The sequence below is a fragment of the Castanea sativa genome, chromosome 11, assembly GCF_040712315.1.
Source record: "Castanea sativa cultivar Marrone di Chiusa Pesio chromosome 11, ASM4071231v1".
Lineage (NCBI taxonomy): Eukaryota > Viridiplantae > Streptophyta > Magnoliopsida > Fagales > Fagaceae > Castanea > Castanea sativa.
In genome coordinates this window covers 8,767,778-8,775,573 of record NC_134023.1, presented here as the reverse complement: position 1 = coordinate 8,775,573, position 7,796 = coordinate 8,767,778, and the positions used below count along the sequence as shown (strand labels likewise).

General features: G+C 34.2%; 1 pseudogene; it reads right to left on the bottom strand.

The window, feature by feature from the left end:
• Positions 1-2,166: 2,166 nt before the first annotated feature.
• LOC142615070 (putative disease resistance RPP13-like protein 1) lies at positions 2,167-6,374 on the bottom strand (annotated as a pseudogene).
• Positions 6,375-7,796: the final 1,422 nt, after the last annotated feature.

Here is a 7,796-nt window from a genome sequence, read left to right as displayed (position 1 = left end):
CATATGTTGACGTTGATGATGTAATGGGTTATGATCCCAATTGATAAAGAGGAAATGTGGACTATGAATATGCCTCTTGAAGTAAAGATCTTGTGGGCCATGTGAGCCCAATCCATGTAGTTGAATGTGATATGAGCTTATTTTGAGCTTTAAAGAGATTTACCCAAAAAATCAATAATATGTAGATGTAGCGTGGGTTGCCAATGAAGTAGTGTCATGTGGGGGGGGAAAAAGAGCCCTCAACACTCTTCTTCTATCCTCTTATCTTCTTTTTATTTTTGGCTCTTTTTATTGTCATCCTCTTACTATAAATTTTCAATTCTCTCACACATTCTATGCATAGCTTTTCCACACACTTCTCTCTCTTTTTGTCAAAATTTTTCCCATTTTTTGGTAGATTTTTTTTATTTAGATTGATAACTTTAGTTTGATAAGTTTTTGTGTTCTTTAAAACTCTACTTTTGGCTTATATAATTTAGTTTTGTATTTTTAAGTTTTTATCTTTTTCCTTTTCTTTATTTCATAGATGTCATCATATTGCATTATAAAGGTAGTATGTAAGAATATAATATTATTCTATTAATTACATAACATGACTTGAATAATTTAGTGTTTATTACTATATCTTTTTTTTAATACTATTTTTCTTCTCATCTTATTTTCTATAAATTTTTATTCTCTGTCTCTGTCTTTGTCTCATGATTTTTTTTTCTTGCAACTCCACTTTAGATTGATGAATCATTGTGTTTTTAAAAAATCTATTTTGGGTTAATAGGTTTTACTGTTGTATTTTTGAATTTCCCATCACAAGTAATCTCTCTCCCTCTTATAGTTTTGGTTTGATTTTTGTTTGAGTTAATACTTAGTTATTTTGGAAGTGAGAATTTTATTTTATAAATATGAAAAAAAATCTTGGCTATGCATTTAAATGTGTCTATCAGTTATTAAAGTAATTACTAAGTGCAATTTAATTATTAATTTTTATTATCATAACAATCTCCTTTAAGAAAATGAGGAATTTAAATGATTTATTTGCAACTTAGAAGGTTTAGTTGCATATAAAAAAATATTAGAAAAACATAATGCACTATAACATAATTTATAATTTCAAAGAATATAGACTATCTCATAAAGCAATAATATCAAGAAATGCACCCAAAATAATAGAATTATATATTGGTAGAGATAGAATGATAAAATAATTTAAAAAAAAAAAATTATACATTATACCACAATTACAAAATAAGATGCATGGGTCAACAACTCGTTAAAGCTAAAATTTTTGTGCATTCACTATCAAGAAATATTCTGAAAGAGCCAGAGAAAACAATGGTCTTACTAGCTAGTATACTTTACTATTCACTAAAGTGGTATATCTTAAAGCTATGATTTCAGCTCAAAGTGCAATGCTGTCCAAATTATTCTTTTAGCCAGGGTTATTTGATGGCTGAAAGTAAAGTTTCAACAACAATTTTCAACCCGTTAGTCAAAATGGTGGGAGGTCAACAGCATCCTTAATTATATTTTCTAAACTATTAAGCTTGAACTTGTCATCAGTATTTAACATAAAAGTTGCATAAGGAGAGGGCCAGGCTATGTGCATCAAACAGCAAGCTGAGAACTTAGAAAATCGAGAACACAGTACATCAAGCATTGTCTTTCTTAACAGCTTGTATCTCCCAGCTTGGTAGTGTAGCCACTTTGCCTTTCATAATACAAAGGACATGGCTTCACAAATTGTCTGATAAAGGGCTATAGATTTCAACAAAGCCATCCAACCATAACAGCCTATTGCAATTTGGTTCCCCATTCAATCGTTTCAATTATATGTAAAGATTCATATAATTGAAACAAATTGAAAACTGTAAGAGATTTTGATGAGCTAAAACTTCAAAATGCTAGAAGCACAATTGTAAGAAGAAAAAAAAAAAAATTGAACTCATACATAAATATCTGGAGCCATGCTAAGGAGGAAGGAGCCACGCAAGTGAAGAACGTTCAGGTTCAGAAAATAGCATCTGCTGCAACACTACAAGAATTAGCTTGGGTTAGGGTTCAGATTTTTAAAAATCATATTGCATAAATATACCTTGGAATTTCTAAATGTTGTACCTTGAAGGAGTAAATATGTATATTTTTGTATGTTTTGCCCTCTGTTTTACACAATTATTGCTGCTCCTCCTCCTCCATCTCATAGATGGACCGATAATCAATCTCAACGCAAGGGATGTTATTGATCTTGAACCACTCTCCCTCTTTGTCTTTCTTGCAACGCTGTTTCAGCACTGGACAATCGTAAATATAAAGTTGTAGAAGTGAAGGAGGTAGGCCCTTCTCTGGGAGGGATGCAAGTTTGGGGCAGTTGGAGATCCACAAATCTTCAAGAGCAGAGAGGTTTTGAAAGGTTTTGGAGGATAGTATTATAGTAACACTATATTTGGAAAATTCAGGATCCATAACGAGGTGAGAGAGGTAGGAAGCAGCATCATCATCTTCCCATCTTCCTCCTTAGGAAACGACTGCCAATCTTGAAATTCATTACCATGAATGGAGAGACATCTAAGAGACGTGAGTTTGTGCAATCCCCACTCAAATACTTGCTTACAGTTAGTCACCCTTCTCAACGAAAGTTCCTTTAGATTGGTGGGGAAGCCTTCATCTGGAAAGGATACGATGCTTGGACAATCATGTATAAATAATGTTTGAAGAGAAGTGAGGTTATGCATGCGGGGCAACGCCTCTAGTTTCTCACAGTGAATGATCCAAAGATTTCTCAGGTGAGTGGGGATAAACCCTCCATCCGGGAATGAAACAAGACTACAACAGTTTTCTATGTGGATCTCATTGAGGTGGCAAAGTTTGTGTAGGCCCTCTGGTAAGAATTTAATCTCTTCACAATTACTGATTTTAAGATATTCAAGAGACGCATTATTGTGTAACTTGTCTGCTATTAACTCTAATTTTGGGCAATTATATACTTTTAGGTATTTAAGGGCCATAGGTAACTGGTCTCTTGATAATAAGGATGTTAGCTTAGAGCATGTCCAAATCTCAAGGTGTTTAAGCGATGCAAATTGGTCACCGCTTAATGATACACATTTTAAAGATGGACAGTCACTAATAAACAAGTGCTCAAGAAGAGATGCGTTACTGTCAATACTCTCCACTTTCGTTAATAAAGTAGCTGCCTCTCCCTCATCTATCAAAAGCTGCAAATTCTCACAACTTTGTATCTTTAGCCTTTTCAAAGTTGGAGGTAGCTGGCGTCTTGAAATGAACGTCAAAGAATTACACTCCTCAATAGTTACACATTCCAAGCATGTACAATTGGACATTGGCAAGGATTTTAAAGCACCACAACCTTTAATATACAATACCTTTAAGGTAGATGGCAAGCTGATGTCAATGAGACTAGGGCACAACCAGATTTCCAGCCTATCAAGGGAAGTGAGACTATCTTGCCACAAAGATGTCAGCTCATTACAATCATTTATCTTTAGGTTTTCAACCTTTGCTAACCCTTTCATGAACTCTTTTGTTAAGCTTTTAAGACCAAGAATAGAAAAAATAATTGACTTTAGCAAGAACAAGTCATCCATATTTTTGGTCACCACCTCTTTGCACCCTACAATTTCTAATTCATGGAGCATTGGACAGCTTGGAATTGAAACAACCAACTGCTCACAATTACTAATAGAAAATTTTTCCAAAAATGGGAGATGGCATGGCAATTTACCTTGCAATTTAGGGCATTGAGAGATAATAAGCTCACGCAAGCAAGGGAATTCTTTGTACTCAACTCCATAAGGAATCCAATCTTGCCATTCTTGCATATTCACAAAGTGAAGTTTTTCTAAGAATTGAAAAGGTTTAAAGTGACCTTCCCCATAAAACTCTTGGCCAATGCTCCGCACCTTAGCCATGTTCATAATGACAAGAAATTTGAGGGAGAATAGATGTCCAATAGCAGGCAAGGACATGCATTTTTCACATGTTACAATCCTTAGATCCACAATATTAGAAAAGGAGGGATCTCCTAACCATGTTGGGAATTTCTCACCAATATAGCCACCAATTGAAAGTTCTTTAACAGTTGTCCAAGGCCGTAGCATGTCAAGAATATCTATTGCAACTCTTGCATCTTGTAAATGATCATGTGGAGAACCCCATTTGATCACTAGTGCATCTAAATTCTTCTTACCATTTAAATTGGCCCTTCTTGCATCCTCGACATCAAGCACATTCTCCAAACTTGAAATGCAAAGTCTTCCTTGAAGAAACTCTAAGTTCATCAAGTCTCCTATCTTTGATCTAGTACCTTTCCCCACAACAAAATTAGATAGTGTTTGTAGATTCTTTAATTCTTCAATTCCCACCGGCATCTCCCTAATTGAATTTGCATTTGTAATGTTGAGCTGTCGAAGATTGACTAGATTCCTAATTTTCTCTGGTAACTTTGTGAGATTGCAACAATCTTTCAATATCAATGTCTGCAAATTGTATAAAGAACTTATTGATTCTGGTAAACTTCTAATTGGAGTATTAGAAAGGTTAAGGTATCTAAGATGTTTTAGATCACCAATTGAACTTGGTAGCTCAATGATTTCATACCCACATAAAGATAATACTCTTAAGCATCTTAATTGTGGTAGCCAACAATTAGGAACATAATTTGTTATGTAGCTCGAGGAATTTCTTGGAATGGGTAGGAACGTTCGTAGGTGCATATTTTTGGAGAAGTCTTCAAACTTTTTGATGCCATCATAATCACCTTGAATGTAAGAGAAATGTCGTACCTTTGTAGAAATCTCGGGTTGCTTATTATTGCCCAATGTATCTTCCATTCTATAGCACAAGCCTCTTGCTGCCCATTCAACTAGATCACTAATGAGATCATGCATGATAAAGAGTGATCCATTATTGCTTGATTGTTGAAAGAATGATCTCCTTAGTAAATCACGAAAATACTCACTACCAAGATCTTCCATCAACTTGTTTCTTTCAGTTTCTTGAACCAAACCTTCTGCCATCCATAACAAGACAAGCTCATTCTCCTCAAATTCATAATCCTTCGGGAATAATGAACAGTAGGCAACGCACCGCTTTAAATGTGAAGGGAGGTATTGGTAGCTCAATTTAAGAACAGGAATAGTACCGTTTGTCTCTCTTGGAATATCCCGGATCTTGCTTTGCGTGACATTTTCCCTCTCATCATGATTGTGTTTAGTGCGTAAAACACCTCCAAGTACTTTTGTTGCCAAATGTGACCCCTTGCACCTTAATAAAATCTCCCAACGAATTTCTTCAAGTTTTGGATGAGCTGTAAGCTTTTTTGCCCCCAATGCATGTTGGATAAATAGGTGCCAACAAGCATCACTTGATAACTCTTTCAACTCATAAGCTGGAGTAGTAACCACTGTTGATGAAACACCATAATTTCGAGTTGTGACAATAATCGTACTTCTTGGAGCCCCAAATTCAAAAGGACAACATAGTTTAGTCCAATCATCGTAGTCTTCATTCCATACATCATCCAAGATGAGTAGAAACTTCTTGTTGTATAATTTCTCCTTCAATTTGACTTGTATTAAGTTTAAATCACTAGCATCACAATGCTTAGAAGTGACAGATTGTAGAATTGCTTTTGTCACCCTTACAATGTCAAAATCTTCTGAAACAAAAGCCCATGCTTTCAAATCAAAATAATGGGTCACATCTTCAGCATTGTAGACTAGTTGGGCAAGAGTTGTTTTACCCAATCCTCCCATACCAATTATGGGAATCACAGAGAGTTGAGCATCACTAAATTCACTGCTCAGCAACAATTTGATAATAGCCTTTTTATCTTCCTCCCTGCCATAAGTATGACGTTCATTCACCAGAGAAGTTGTGGGCACCCTTGATCTTGTTGTTGTAGTCTTTCCCCCAGTGTTTTCTCTCAATTCCAAATCATTCTTATCTTTCATAATTCTTTGTAGTCTTGAGTCAATATTTGCAATCTTGGACCGCATCAACGTAATAAAACTTTGATTCGAACCAACACAAGCATCTATGATCTTCCGTACCTTACTTTTGTTAGGTTTTGGGTTCAACTCACGTTGCAAAGCTTCAGTAGCAAACTCGTCCAAGATGTCGTCCGCATCATAAGCCAAGTCTTCCAGGTCGTCCAGCCAAATTTTCACCAACCTACTTGTCTCCCACTTCTCTTCTGCATCATCCAAAACTGCATGGATTTTCATTAACATTATCTTCCACTTGTTGAGGTCAGCATGAACTTGCTCTTGTTGAAAGATCTTTAACAAATAATAGGAGGTTAACTTGTCAAACAGCACCCCAAACAAAGAGGATAAAGCAGCCTCTCTGATTACTGACATGATTGGACCCTGGGAAAGAATAAATTATGAGAAATGACGTAGGCAGACACTCTTTTGAAATTTGAGTTAGGAGTGAAGACGTTTTCTTTGTTCTTTGAACGTCATTTTTTCATTTTTGATTTCTTCTTTTTGTTTCTTTGTTGGTCATATGGCTGCATATGATTCATCTTCATCCTAAGGGGTCATTTGGTTCGCTTGATATTATATCAAGGCGTAATGTTACATTATTATAATCTTAGATTCATGTAATCACATTATTTTAATATGACATTAAGGTATTTGGTTCATAAAATTACATTCCAATCATAATCCAAGAAAGTAACATTCATATAATTGATAAATAAACATTCTTAGAAATAATTAAATTATTATAATAACAAATTGATTGAAAATAGCCTTAACTCCAAAAAATGCCAAAAATACCCTTGAACCAAAAAATAACCTTGAAAGACCCAAAATTACCCCTAAAACCTCAAAAAAAAAAAAAATTGAAATCTAGAAAATGACCAAACTACCCATGTAACCTCCAAAATTACCAGAAAAAAACCTTAAATCTTATGAAAATAATCAAAACACCCCCAACACCTCAAAAATGACCAAAATAGTCCTAAAATCTCTAAAATGATGAAAATACCCTTAGAATTACTAAAATGGCCAAAATAATCCTAAAACCTCAAAATGATAAAAAAAAAAAAAAAAAAAACCTCTAAAACCACTTAAATAACCAAAAGAGCCAAAAATATCTAAAATGACCAAAATGCTTTGAAACCTGTAAAATGACCAAAATACACCGAAACCTTTAAAATGACCAAAATACCATTGAAACCACTAGAATGAGTGCACAAACAAACAAAAAAAAAAAAAACCAATACCTTGAAAAAAAAAACCCAAACGTATAAAATGATTAAAATACGCCTAGAAATCGCAAAAATGACCAAAATACCCTCAAATCCTCTAAAATGAGCAAAAAATCTTGAAACCTCTAAAATGACCAAAATACTCATGTAATCTCAAAATGAAAAAAAAAAAAAAATAATCCTTGAAACCTCAAAATGAACAAAAATGCCCATGAAACCTCTAAACTGGCCAAAATACCCAAAAACCTCTAAAATGTCCAAAATGACCAAAATATACTAACATATTTAGAATGGCCAAAATACTCTTTAACCCCTAAAATTGTAAAAACAATATCCTAAAACCATAAAAATGGCCAAAATACCCCTAAAGCCACTAAATGACACAAAATAAACTGACACATTTGGTTATTTTGAAGGTTTCGGATATTTTAGGCCAGTTTAAAAGTTTCAAGGTAGTTTAGTCATTTTGATAATTTTGGGGTATTTTGGTGATTTTGGAGGTTTCAAAATTATTTTTTTACTCATTCTAGAGGATTTGAGGATATTTTTATCATTTTGGCGATTT